Source organism: Sturnus vulgaris, chromosome W, assembly GCF_052056855.1.
Source record: "Sturnus vulgaris isolate bStuVul1 chromosome W, bStuVul1.hap1, whole genome shotgun sequence".
NCBI classification, from domain to species: Eukaryota; Metazoa; Chordata; class Aves; order Passeriformes; family Sturnidae; genus Sturnus; species Sturnus vulgaris.
The window spans coordinates 21202714-21216957 of NC_142282.1; positions in this window are offsets into that span (position 1 = coordinate 21202714).

Consider the following 14244-nt stretch of genomic DNA (forward strand, 5'->3'; position numbering starts at 1 on the left):
GGGTGGCTCCAGAAACAGCCTGAGAAACTCGAGCAAACTCGAAACCTCAGAAAGTACCACTGCTTTCTCTCCCTCAGCCCAAGCAGTCACAAAGAAGAAGTGTTCCCAGCAGGCTGGGATAGCACACATATACTCTACATATACATGAGAGGCATCACCAGCAGCCACATCCTGCTCCTTTCTGTGGCTGGCGGGAGTGAGACTGGATGTTTACATGTGGGCAAACTGGGTCCCTCCAGCAGCTCAGACACTCAGCCTGCCCAGTGACCCCACTGAATTCCAGTACTCGCAGTGTCCCAAGGCCACAGCACTACTCCGCTTGCTGGCACAGACCATCACACGCCTCCTAAATCAGTCAGGACTCCCCTGGTCCCACAGCCAGCACCCCACTTGCTCTCCCCCAGGCCACTGCCATTGTTCACCAACTTCTCCACTTTGATCTTTGCTGGTGCTCTCAACACTGGCACAGCCAGATGTTCTGCAGCTGTTGTCTCCTGGTGGAAAGGACTTGTAAAGCCCTGTTTCCTAACAGGACTTCCACAACCTTTCAAAGCAACCTTTTCTGGGGTATGAACAATCTCATTCAAATGTCAACATTTCTTTTCCCATATGTGAAATCAGAATTTCCTTCTTCCGGGCATGCCCAAACCAAGGCACAAACTACATTGTGCCTTCTGTTTCACATGCTGACTTGTTTGTAAACAATGCTAGGAGAATACGTGTTTTGATCCAAGCTAATCTCTGGCCCTTATAGTGCTTTCGGTAGTTAGTTTTGCTTTGCTATTTACTTGATGTCCCATTGAATTGTTGAATCATAAACTGTCTGTATAGCAGCATAGCAGTGATGAATAAATGCAAGAGAAGGAGCAAGGTGATTGTTTGCTAGACTCTTCCTAGAAACTGAGAAAACTGTTACTTAATGCTGACCACAGCAGATGGAGGAAGCATCCTACATGATGTCAAAGCAATGAAACTGTAATCACTTTTATGATTACAGTCAAGGCACTGCTTTTGCCACCATAAGTGGAGTGCAGGGAATCTTAAAAGATGACACTGTAACTGTTGTCCATGCTCACTGAGAAAATAATGCTTTTACAGCGGACCAGGTCTCACCGCAGCTAAATCATGGCTTCAACTGTACACCACCTTCAAAAAAGCCCACAAAAACACAAATGAAAGGATTTGGAACCCAAGGGAATCTCGGATTGTGACATAAGCTCACTTTGGTTTCTTTCCAAATTCTCAATTCCATTTTCTTCCTAGCCAATTATCCCACCTAACCTGAGATGTAATTTATGGATTTCCAACACATCTAGTTACCTTAGATTTAGATTACCACTAGGCAAAAAGACAGAAACAAGCAGTTAATTTCAGACTGAAACCAAGGTTGTTTAGAACAGCAATACTTGGACGTAACTATTCTTAATAAAACCAAAACTTTTAGGACTTACCCATGTATTTTTGGAGGCGGAAAAAGTTTTACATCGAAAAGTCCCTAGGGAGCTCTCACTCAGTGCAATGTGCCTGGAAAGGTGCTCTCGCTCTTCATTCAAAAAACGATTCGTGAAAGCAGAGGCAGTAGGAGCACAAGATGGCCGACGAGAAGGGGCAGTGTACAACTCTCTGTCTGTCTCTGTCTCTACTCAGTGTAGAATGTCTCTGCCCTGGCACATTTTCGCGTGCGATATGTCCCTCCAGGTCTTTGGTCCTTGCCAAGCTCTATGTACTGTGAGCGCTGCTACTTGAAGGTGAACCTAGGCACTGCATCTCCAGTCTAGCCCCCTCTGCTCTGGTAGCAAGTTTTGCAAGTCAGCAAAGGGAGCTGCGAGTATGTAGAATGGAGTGCAGCGAGACGCCGTGAGTCATGCGCCCTTTCAGTGCTGCTGACAGAGGGCTACTTTAAGAACGCCCTCTTCTTCCTCGCTTCCTTCTCACTTTGCTCTGGTTGCATGGAGCACACCGCATCGAAGGTGTGAGGAAGGGCACTGCCCAGCTTTTGCCCTGGCTTGCAAGGGCTCTGTGCTATTTTTCCAAGCAGCAAGAGCACTGAGAAGTGAAAGCGATTCTGAAGGAGCTCTTTGACTGCTCCTGTGCTCTTTGCCCGCTGCGCTCTCAAGCCCGGTGCCCTGCGGCTTCGTTCTGCTCCTTCTGCCTTCCGGACAGAGCTGAACTCCATTGGTCAGTTTCAGCTCTGCCCAACAGCATGTCCTCAGTTCTGCGGGCAAGCACGCCCTGTTGCCTTGGCTCCCAGTGCAAAGACCCTAGCGATCTCTCTCACTCAGTGCAATGCACCCAGAAAGACGCTCTCTCTTGTCTTTCAAGGAGCGATTCCTAACAGCAGAAGCAGCAGAAGCACAAACTGGATGGCAAGAAGGGACAATGTAGAACACCTCTCTGTCCTGGCACATTTTCGTGTGCGATATGTCCCTCCATGTCCCCTGTCCATGCGAAACTCTATGTATTGTGAGCGCTGCTACTTGCAGCTGAGAAGGACCGTGGAGCTAGCAGCGAATTCGGAGAGCGCTGAGCACGTAGTCAAGGAGCGAGAAGTGCCCCTGCAATGCGGTGCTAATAGCAGCTTCCTCGCGTCGGTGGCGACCTCCGGCCACTAGACCTTCTCGTCCTGGCAACAGATTTCTGTGAAGGGCGTAGGCAAAAGCTTTCGTTTTCCATTCGAACTGCGAGAGAGACAGAGTGTTGCACGGAGCTCTGAGAACAAAGGTGCACGCCCTAGGCGGGCTTGGGCAGAAGCAGCGTTCTCGAGCGCTTGGCTGCCGGCACCCTGCTGGCTGTGTGGTGCCGCTTCAGCTACTTCTGGCCGCCCGGGAGTGAATGCGGCGCCAGACGTGGGTGAGGGCGGTGAACGAAGCCTCACAGGTACCGTTCTTGTGTACATCACTATACGGGCTACTAGGAGAGGAAGGTGGCTGCCTCTCGCTTGCCTTCCCAAGTGCCCTTAGCAGTCGAAAGGAGCAAGCTGAAGCACTGCTGCTTGTGGTGCTCCTTGGTTCCCTTTGTGACAATTGATAAAAGATTCATGTTAATCACAAAAGCATTGGGGTTTGCATAAACCAGAATACTAAGCTCTGAAGTGAGGCATGGACACTAGATAAAGGAAATTATATGATTAAATAAGTCTGTTTGAAATCACCTTGTTATGTTATATTATGTTGTATTATGGTACATTACATTATGTTTTATTATGTTATGTTTTTCAAATAAGTTGTATCAGCTATCCAGCTTGCGAAATCGGACTTCCCATAAAGCCCTTTCTACCTTTGTCTAATCAATACTGCCTATCCCAAAAACCAGACTCCCAGAACTTCTCTGGTGGTTATCTACAAAGACCAGACCTCCAGAACTTCCCTGGTGGTCATCTACAAGGACCAGATGTCTATCTGTGACTAATTATCACCCAAAGGCTTTGTGAATTTGTGAACAACGAGAACCCACAGTATAACAAGAGGCTGCAAACTGTGATAAATGTGATTCGTGCTAATTAAATTGTAACTATATTAGCAAAATTGTATGTAGATCAATAGAAGACTATTGTTACCGAGTGAAAGGGGGGGAGATGGGTGAGACAGGACAAAAGACATCTTCCAGATGTTGGGAGTCAAAGAAGAAGGTTAGAAGAAAGTCAGATAAGAATAGTAGAAGGACGTAGGTCTGATAAGCAGCATCTAGAAATACAGCTTCAACCTTGAAATGGGCAAAAATGGAATGATTCCAAGCATGGGACTTAATTAGAGTCATGTTATGGAAAACATCTGCTCAGTCACACAGGGCGCCTGCGCTACCTGCAGGTCACACCTAGGTCACCGATGAAGATGATGAGCCTTCACCGGAAATAAGACCCTCAAAAGGATAAGAGACCCCCTAACCCATTAGTAGAGCATGCGCCGTGCAGTATAGTTACGTAGATTTTAGGAATAGAAACTAGGAGGAGCTTCCTAGAAACTTTTGTAGCCTATAGTATATAAGTGGGATTGTTAGCCCAAATGCTTTGGTACGAGAGGAAGGGCAGGCCCCTCCCCATACCCCCGGTCGGTTTTGCTTATGCTTTATACGAACCTCAATTATACTAAAACACTTACTCTCAAATTTTATCCATCCCAAATTATACAATTGTAATACTTTACTTGGATGGTATTTAGTTTCAATAATTTTTGTAATCATCTTTAATACTTCTGATTGTATTCATTTATAATTGTTACTATTAAAAATTTGTTGTTACTTTTAATCTTTGTTGTTTGTTTAATTCGAAAAATAGAAAACCATTCATAACAATACCAAGGTTCGGTGGAGCGTGGAGGGGGCGGTGACCCCTCGCGTTCCCCAGCGTGCTGCTTGCTCTTTCTATATCAAATAAAGCAATCCAAAATTTTGCTTAATATCGAGACTTTTGTCTCTCATTTATAACAATTTGGTGCCGAAACCCGGGACGTCCTTGGAGCCCTGAGAGGCACTGCGATTTCGGGGAGGCGCCCCACTGCTCTGGCCCCGGTTCGTCAGTGATTCTCAGGAGCCATGGACGTACTGCACCATATAGACTGAGCAAGGAAAATCTCCCCGGAAGACCGCGGCAAAATCACCTGTAATTCTTGTGCATGAAGACCCAGACAGGAGCATCGGACTGTGAGTATCTGTCTTGTTTGGTGGGGATGACTGTGTGTTTGTCTGAATGAGACGTGGCCTTTGCTGCGAAGCGAGAGTGGAGTCCTTCTATCTGCGTTTCCAGCATCCCGTGAGGGACCTGGCCTGTGACCGGACGAAGCTAGTGAGCACAAAGGGAGAGACTGATTTTCTTGTCCTAGCCCAGGTAGAGGCTAAGTCCTTCCCATCCTAGTCCAGGAAAAGGCAGGACCCGGGAAGGGGGGGGGGCGGGTGGGGAAGGGGGAGGAAAAGAAAAGCAGATTGCAACACACCAGTCACGGAGGGAGAAGGGAAAAGCTGCTTTTCCCATCCCAGCCCAGGTAGAGGTGGGTTCCAGTCCATCCTGACCCAAGGAGAGGCAGGGGTTCGGGCGGAACACATCGGGGAGTACAAACACCTCAAGACAGTCCCTTGAGGTAAAAATGGGAAAAAGAGGGAGTAAGATTCTGAGTCCCAGGGACCCACGAAGAGATTCAAGTTCATTTGGTCCACAAGGAGACTGGGAATATAAAGACAAGACAAGTAGGTTGCCAGAAATACCACCAGGCAACCCTTTGGGAGTAATATTAAAATGTTGGGACACAGGGGTGTTATACAGAGGAAAAAGTAAATAAAAATTTATTCAATATTGCATGGTGGAGTGGACCAGAGAAATGATCCGTAAAGATAACCTATACTGGCCCATGTTCGGCTCATTTGAGGGTTGGATTTGTGGGGCATTAAACACATATGTGGCTCATAAAGAACCATTTAACAGAGAGGAATGTGAGTATGCTGCCCTGTGGGCAAAACAGTCCAAGCCATCCTTGATATATACTTTAAAAGAAAAAGAGGATGAAGATAAAAAAAAGGTTACCTGGGAACCCCTTGATAATCACCCACCTCTGTATAATACAGAAAATACAGGAGACCCCCCACACACACACCCACTTCTCCTCCTGGTACTCCCATAGCTCTAAGAACTCACTCCAGTGAAAGGAATACCAGGAGAGATAGTATCATCAGAGAGGAGGGAGATAACAATACAAAGGCTCGCCTTTACCCCCTGAGGGAAGTGCCATTAGCAGGACAACAGGCTGGCTTAATTGGATTTGTAAATGTTCCCTTGAACACAGGGGAAGTGAGAAACTTTAAAAAAGAAATGGGAAAACTATTAAAAGATCCTATAGGGGTATCAGAGAGACTAGATCAATTCCTCGGACCAAGTATGTATACTTGGATGGAATTACAATCTATATTAAGTATCCTGTTCACCACGGAAGAACGGGAAATGATCAGACAGGCTGGAATGAGGGTATGGACCGGGAGCATCAGACTGGACCTAGGGGAGACCAGAAATGGCCATTAAATAATCCTAACTGGGATAATCAGAATGATGTCCATCGCCAGAATATGATGGACTTAAGATGGATACTCGTTAAAGGTATCCAAGAATCAGTTCCGAAAGGACAAAATATTAATAAAGCCTTTAGTGAACAACAAAAAAAGGATGAATCCCAGACTGACTGGTTGGAGTGGCTGAGGAAAGATCTCCAAATGTACTCCGGGATAGACCCTGATACACAAGTGGGTCAGGCACTCCTCAAAACCCAATTTATTGCTCGATCATGGGGAGATATTAGAAAGAAATTAGACAAGCTAGATGATTGGCAAGATCGGGGGTTACAAGAATTGCTAAGAGAAGCACAAAAAGTTTATGTAAGGAGGGATGAAGAGAAGCAGAAAGCAAAAGCAAAAATCTTTATAGCTGCAGTTCGTGAAAGACAGAAAGAAACCCAGCAGAAAGGGGGAGGGAAACCACGAAAACCCCCACCAAAACAAGGAAATGAAGCAGGAAATAATTCACCAAGACGAACCTGCTTTTACTGTAACAAGAAAGGTCATATAAAGAAAAATTGTAAAGAACGGATACGGGATGAAAAAATGTTCCAGGAAGACGAATAGGGGTGTCAGGGGCTGTATGTATTAGGGACCATACCATCCAAAGAGCCCTTGATAAATTTAAAGATTGGTCCCCAGGGGGAGGAGGTGGAATTTTTAGTAGATACAGGAGCCGAAAAATCCACAATTAAACACCTACCAAAAGGGTGTAAACCTAGTAGAGAAACAGCACTCGTGGTTGGAGCAAAAGGTGAACCATTTCGGGTCCCTATTATTAAAAATGTGGAAATTGAGACCCAAACCAAAATTGAATTAAAAGATCTGCTGTTACTGCCAGAGGCAGAAAATAATTTATTGGGGAGGGATTTAATAATAGCATTGGATTTGAAAATTGAAGTATCCCAAGGTCAGCTTAAATTTTTTGCTTTAACTCAAAAGGACGAGGAGCAAATATGTCCTGAGGTGTGGTACACCCCTGGAGAAATAGGGAAGTTAAAAATGAAACCTATCAAAGTGAAAATCACTGATCCCGATTTGCCTATCCGAGTTCGTCAATATCCAATATCTCTGGAAGGGAGACGGCGCCTTAAGCCTCTCATAGAAAACCTTTTGCAACAGGGGGCTTTGGAACCATGTATGTCCCCACATAATACTCCTATTCTGCCTGTCAAAAAGACAGACGGGAATTACAGATTGGTACAGGATTTGAGAGCTAAAAATCAGCAAACTGTTACCAAATTTCCCGTAGTAGCAAACCCTTACACACTCTTAAGCCAGTTGTCCCCTGACTACACTTGGTGTAGTGTAATAGATCTAAAAGATGCCTTCTGGGCATGCCCATTAGAAGAAAGTAGTAGAGATTACTTTGCCTTTGAATGGTAAGATCCTGATAAGGGCAGGAAACAACAACTGCTTTGGACAGTATTGCCTCAGGGCTTTACAGAATCCCGTAATCTCTTTGGACAAGCCCTAGAAGAATTAATGCAGTCTTTTGAGTCACCAGATGGGGTGAAATTGTTACAATATGTAAATGATCTATTAATAGCAGAAAAAGACGAGAAATCTACTAGAAATGGGACTATAAAACTTTTAAACTTTTTGGGACAACAGGGATTGAAGGTATCCAAAGCCAAATTACAGTTCACAGAACCAGAAGTAAAGTATTTGGGACATTGGCTAAGTAAAGGGAAAAAGAAATTGGATCCTAATAGAATCTCTGGAATATTAAGTCTGGGACCTCCAAAAACCAAAAAAGAAGTGAGGAAAATTTTGGGATTGCTGGGATATTGTCGCCAATGGATAGAGGGATTTAGTGAGAAAGTAAAATTTCTATATGAAAAACTTACCACTAATCTCCTAAAATGGACAGAAGAGGATGATAAAAGTTTTGAAAAGGTCAAACATGCTTTAATCCAAGCCCCTGTACTCAGTCTCCCAGACTTGGAGAGACCATTTCAGTTATTTGTAAATACCTCTGATCAAACAGCATATGGGGTACTCATCCAGGAATGGGCAGGCAATCGAAAGCCAGTAGGATATTATTCTAAACTGCTCGACCCTGTCAGTCGGGGTTGGCCCACATGCCTCCAGGCCCTAGTGGCCACAGCACTTTTAATTGAAGAAGCCCGAAAAATTACCTTTGGGGCACCCCTAGTGGTCCACACCTCTCATAACGCAAGGGGAATTCTGAATCAAAAAGCTGAGAAATGCTTAACCGATGCCCGAATATTAAAATATGAAGCTATTCTAATCACTTCCCCAGATTTGGAGCTAAAAACAACAACTGCTCAAAGTCCTGCACAATTCCTATATGGGGAACCAGGAGAAAATTTAGAACATGATTGTGTGGATGTTATAGAATTACAAACAAAAATTAGACCCGACTTGGGAGAAGTTGAATTTAAGGATGGAGTAAAATTGTTTATAGATGGATCTTCTCGAGTGATGGAAGGAAAACGAAAATTGGGATATGCCATAGTAGGAGGAGAGAATTGAAATTAGTAGAATCCGGACCCTTAAACGCAGCATGGTCCTCTCAGGCTTGTGTACTATTTGCTCTTTATAGGGCATTATTTTATTTAGAAGGTAAAAAAGGGATGATATATAAGGATTCTAAGTATGCCTATGGCATAGTCCACACATTTGGTAAAATTTGGGAAGAAAGGGGGTTAATTAACACTCAAGGACAGGGGTTGATACATCAAGAATTAATTGTTAGAATACTAGAGGCTCTTAGGGGCCCCACTGAAATTGCTGTGGCCCATATAAGAGGGCACCAAAAAGGAACAAGCTACCATACAAGGGGGAATAATCTGGCTGACAAAGAAGCAAAAAAAGCAGCATTGGAGCAAAAACCGGTTTCTGTATTAAGTACTACAGTTAAAGATCTCAGCCCCAACCAGGAATTACAGAAGCTATTTATTCCTCAGGAAAAAGAAGCGATAAAAAAATTAAAGGCAGAACAGCATGAGAAGAAATGGGTTTTACCAGATGGCAGGGAAATTTTACCTAAGACCCAGGCCAGACAAATTATTGAACAATTACACCAACAAACACATTGGGGAACCAGAGCGCTAGCAGACCAATTTTTAAAATTTTTTGGATGCATCGGCATTTTTTATATTGCAAAGCAGAGTGTACAGGGTTGTTTAACTTGTCAGAAAATTAATAAAAAAGGTATGCGACAAGGTCCGTCAGGAGGACGGAAAACTGCTTACAGACCCTTTGAAAGAATACAAGTAGATTTTACAGAATTGCCAAAAATAGGAAGGTGGAAATACTTACTAGTGAGAGTAGACCAATTAAGCCACTGGGTAGAGTCATACCCTGCAGCTAGGGCCGCATCACAAGTGGTAGCCAAAATATTGTTGGAACACATAATCCCAAGGTATGGCCTGGTTCGAGCAATAGACTCAGACCAGGGGACACACTTTACATCAAAGGTGCTTAAGTTACTGACCTCGGCGCTGGGCATCAGCTGGGAGTATCATACACCTTGGCACCCTCAGAGTTCTGGGAGGGTTGAAAGGATGAATCAAACATTAAAACAACAGCTGTCAAAACTAATGATTGAGACTAAAATGCCATGGACAAAGTGCCTCCCACTAGCCCTGTCTAATATACGAACAATGCCAAATTCAAAAACAGGGATTTCACCATATGAGATGCTGTATGGTATGCCTTACCCTAAAGGAGTACACCTTGATCCGACGTTAGTTCAGGACCCTTCTCTTCAGAATTACATAATAACAATCAGCAAAAACTTGGAAGAATTAAGAGAGAAGGGGATTTTAGCTCAAACTGTCCCTCTAGGATTTGCCATACATAAAATTAAGCCAGGACAACATGTGTTAATGAAAGTATGGAAAGAAGAAAATCTAGCTCCAAAATGGGAAGGACCGTATTTAGTTCTGTTAACGACTGAAACAGCTGTGAGGACAGCTGAAAAGGGATGGACACATGTGAGTAGAGGCAAGGGTCCTGTAACCCCTCCTACTGCAGGTTGGCCAGTAACATCTGAGCCTGGAGACCTCAAAGTGCGAATTCGGAAGACTTGATGTCAATACCGGATCAATTCGTCTCAAAGGTCTCCTAATCAGGACTGAAAGTCACCTGCCCCAAACCCGGGTGTAGCCTGTTCATCAAGAAAAGGTGTCCATATTGTACTGAGTTGTTGTGGTGTTATTCCTATGGTGGGTATCCCCCATTCGCATTATGTGTCCAGTGTAGAAGAAATGAATGTAAGGAAACTATTAAAGTATTAATACCCTATCAGCACAAGGAGAAATCGAAATTGATGATCATAACTGGTGGGAGGAATAAGGAAAAAAAAAGAGAGCCAGAGCAGAGGTATTGACAAGAAAGTGTCAGAAGGGTTGTGTATACTGTGCTGTTACCGCTGTACCTTGTACTGGAATGTTAAAGCTAAAAGCTGGGACAAAATTAAGAAACACTACCAAAAGAGAAAGACAATGTGGGAGACCCCAGGACATATTCCCTGCTGCCGAGAAGATTAAACAAACCTCGGCTACTGGCAGCAACCCCGTAGGCCTTGAGGGAGGCAGAGGGATGAAAATGGTCATGGGAGTCATCCTATTGCTAATGATGATAAAAGGAAATAGTGCTGATGCTTGTTCCAAGTGTTACCAGACAATTAAGTATGGCAGACGCACGGTATCCACCCTTGCCTTCCATACACATATCAATTCGGCCTGCTATAATAAACACAACTTAGAAACTTGCACTATTATGGGAAGAAGTTACTGGGGAGCCACCAATTTGGGAAAAGGAGGGTGGGCTCCATCAGCATACCAAAGTTGTCCATTAGGAGAGACACACCTCTGCTTCACAAAAGAAGGTATGTGGGGATATTCAGATCAGGGGGGAGTGCAAGATCACTACAAGGAAGAATTGATAAAAAATATAACTAAGGTGTTCAAAGGAACAAAGACAAACCATGGGGGAAATTTTAACTTGTATGAGAAAATAAAACAACAACTCAGCGAACGCGATTTGCCCACATTGGGGAAAAATTTATTTGTAGAATTAATGAAAGAAATCACTACTGAACTGAACTGAACTCACTGTTGGATCTGTGGAGGAATGAAAATGACTGAACAATGGCCATGGAGGGGGGAGGGATTGGGCCCAGAGCAGTTGTTACAGTGGAATCAAACGGAAATATCAAGGGGAGTCAATAGACCTGAAGGGTGGGTTCTAAGACATGAGGTAATAGGAGAGGTATGTATAACATGTCAGGGAACTAACTTTACCCAATATGTGGGGCACACCCCCTGTAAGACTATCCTGATTACAAATGCAAGCAAACAGTCTTGGTGGCCCAAAGCTCCAGAAGGATATTGGGGAAAGTTAAGTAAAGGTAATTGTATAAAGAACAATTTTACAGGACTATGCTGGTATAATAAAAACAGAGCCAACCCATATGAAGAAATAAAAAGTGTAAGGACCTACTAGCAACAACCTGAATCAGTTAAACTAAGCTGGAAAGCCCCAGATGGAATATTTTGGATCTGTGGGAAAAAAGCTTATAATACCCTACCAAAAAGATGGAGAGGGACATGTACTCTAGGGATTATCCAGCCTGCGTTTTTTACATTACCAAAGGAAAAGGGTAATAGAGTGTTAGGAGTTCCCTTGTATGAAACTTTGTATCGAAATAAAAGGAGCACAGACATAGGGGGAACACAAATATGGAAGGATGATGAATGGCCCCCAGAACGAATTATTGAATATTATGGACCAGCTACCTGGGCTCAAGATGGGAGCTGGGGCTATCGCACTCCAATTTATATGCTAAATAGAATTATCAGGCTACAAGCCGTGGTAGAAATTACTTCAAACCGGACAGCCCGAGCAATGGAATTGATAGCTAAACAACTTACCCAAACTAGAGCAGCAGTATATCAAAACCGACTGGCTTCTAGACTATCTGTTAGCTGAAGAAGGGGGAGTGTGTGGAAAGTTTAATAATTCTGAATGCTGCTTAGAAATTGATGATAATGGTGAAGTAATTACTAAAATTGCAGAAGAAATAAAACGAATAGCCATGTACCTGTACAAACCGGGAACTCTATGCTTAATGATAATTGGTGGAATAACCTGTTGGGGAAAACTTGGTGGACAAAATTAGGATTTATGTTAACATGTGCTTTATTAGGACTACTGTTCATCCCTTGTCTTGTTCCATGCTTCATTCGACTAATCCAGTCGGTGGTTCAAGGAATGCAAGTTGCTACAATACCAATAGACCCTGAGAAGGCAACAAAATTAATGTCAGTACAAGAGGTACTGACAAAATTGGAAACCAGAACACTAATCAATGCGATAAAAAAAGAGAAGTGGGGAAAGTGTGACAATTGATAAAAGATTCGTGTTAATCACAAAAGCATTTGGGTTTGCATAAACCAGAATACTAAGTTCTGAAGTGAAGCATGGACACTAGATAAAGGAAATTATATGATTAAATAAGTCTGTTTAAAATCACCTTGTTATGTTATATTATGTTATATTATTGTCTTGGTTAGAAAGACTGGTATCTGCTAAGGAAAGGCAAGAACCCCTTTCCTGAGATGCGGAATGCAACCCCCTCCCTTTTAATTATTTTAGGTCCAAATGGGAAGCCTTCAGGCAGGAGGTCTGGAGATAAGGGTAACAGTTCTTTATTGATATCCAACAAGGCAGAAAAAACAACAACAGCTATAAAAATTGGCAACAGAACAGAACAGTATAGCTCCACTCCAGTCCCTTTTGGGCACAGGCCGTCTCCCTGAGCTCAGTTACCGGTGCTGTGGGGGCAGGGCCGGTCCCGGCGGTTGAAGAGGGCTGGGTGATGGCGGCAGCCCAGGGGTGAGAGGGATGGGGAAAGAGACTCCCCTCTCATGGTGTCGGTCGTGGTGCTCAGCAGGGTGTCCGGAGATAGTAGGGTGAGGTGGGAGAGCAGCAGAGCGATGTCCAACGGCAGGGGGTGTGGATCTCAGTGCAGGGATGGCAGGGGAGATGCCAGACCGGAGCCCGGGGCTGTCCTCCCACACCACGAGCTAAGCGAGAGAGAGTCCCCCGCTCCAGACACCCCATCCCACCTTTCCTTTTCTGGTTCCCCCCCCCCCCTCCACCGACCCCCCATAGGAGAGAACATTATCTGTCGTTTTAAGGTGTAGCCACAATTACTTAGCATAACAATGGGAGAATTTCCACAGAAAGAAAAGGGGAACAATTCAACCCCCAACAATTATGTTACATTACATTAATTATATTATGTTATGTTTATCAAATAAGTTGTATCGGCTCCCAGCTTGCAAAATCGGGCTACCCAAAAAGCCCTTCCTGTCTTTGTCTGATCAATACTGCTTATCTCAAGGACCAGACTTCCAGAACTTCTCTGGTGGTTATCTACAAGGACCAGACGGCTATCTGTGACTGATTATCGCCTGGAGGCTTTGTGAATTTGTGTAAGGATGTTTATTCGACCACTACTGCTTACCTGGCAAAATTATGACAGCAAAAGAAAGCCAAAAATTATTGATTACAACCAGAAACCACAGTACAAGAGGAGGCTGCAAACCAAGGTTCGTTGGAGCGTGGCGTGAGCAGTGACCCCTCGTGTTCCCCAGCGCACTGCTTGCTCTTTCTAGATCAAATAAAGCAATCCAAAATTTTGAGGAATATGAATACTTTTGTCTCTCATTAACATCACAGAGGTCCGGAACAGAGGATCATGGCCCCACATTTGTGTTCGTCTCTGCAAAAGGCGGGCCAGAATTGCCATGCCCGGACTTTTCAGTTCAGCATGAGAATACACCTGCGCCATGGGGGAGGAAACCGCTAAAGACTCCCTCATACGTGGTCTCTCAACTTAATGACTAGGCTCCTGCTAATCCTGAGGCTACACTAACACCTTTTTTACCTTGCGGGTAAGAAATGCCATTGTTCTGGTGTGCAGCTAAAGGCGCAGCACAGGCAGGCGAAGCCAAAAGCTGGGACAGTGCCCTTCCTCACACCTTCGCTGTGGAGTTCTCCATGCGGCTAGAGCGAAGCAAGAAGAACGCAAGGAAGAAGAAGGCGTTCTTAAAGCAGCCTTCTGTCAGCAGCCCTGAAAGGGCGCATAACACACGGCGTCTCGCTGCCCTCCATTCTACATACTCGCAGCTCCCTTTGCCAACCTGCAAAAGTTGCTACCAGAGTAGAGAG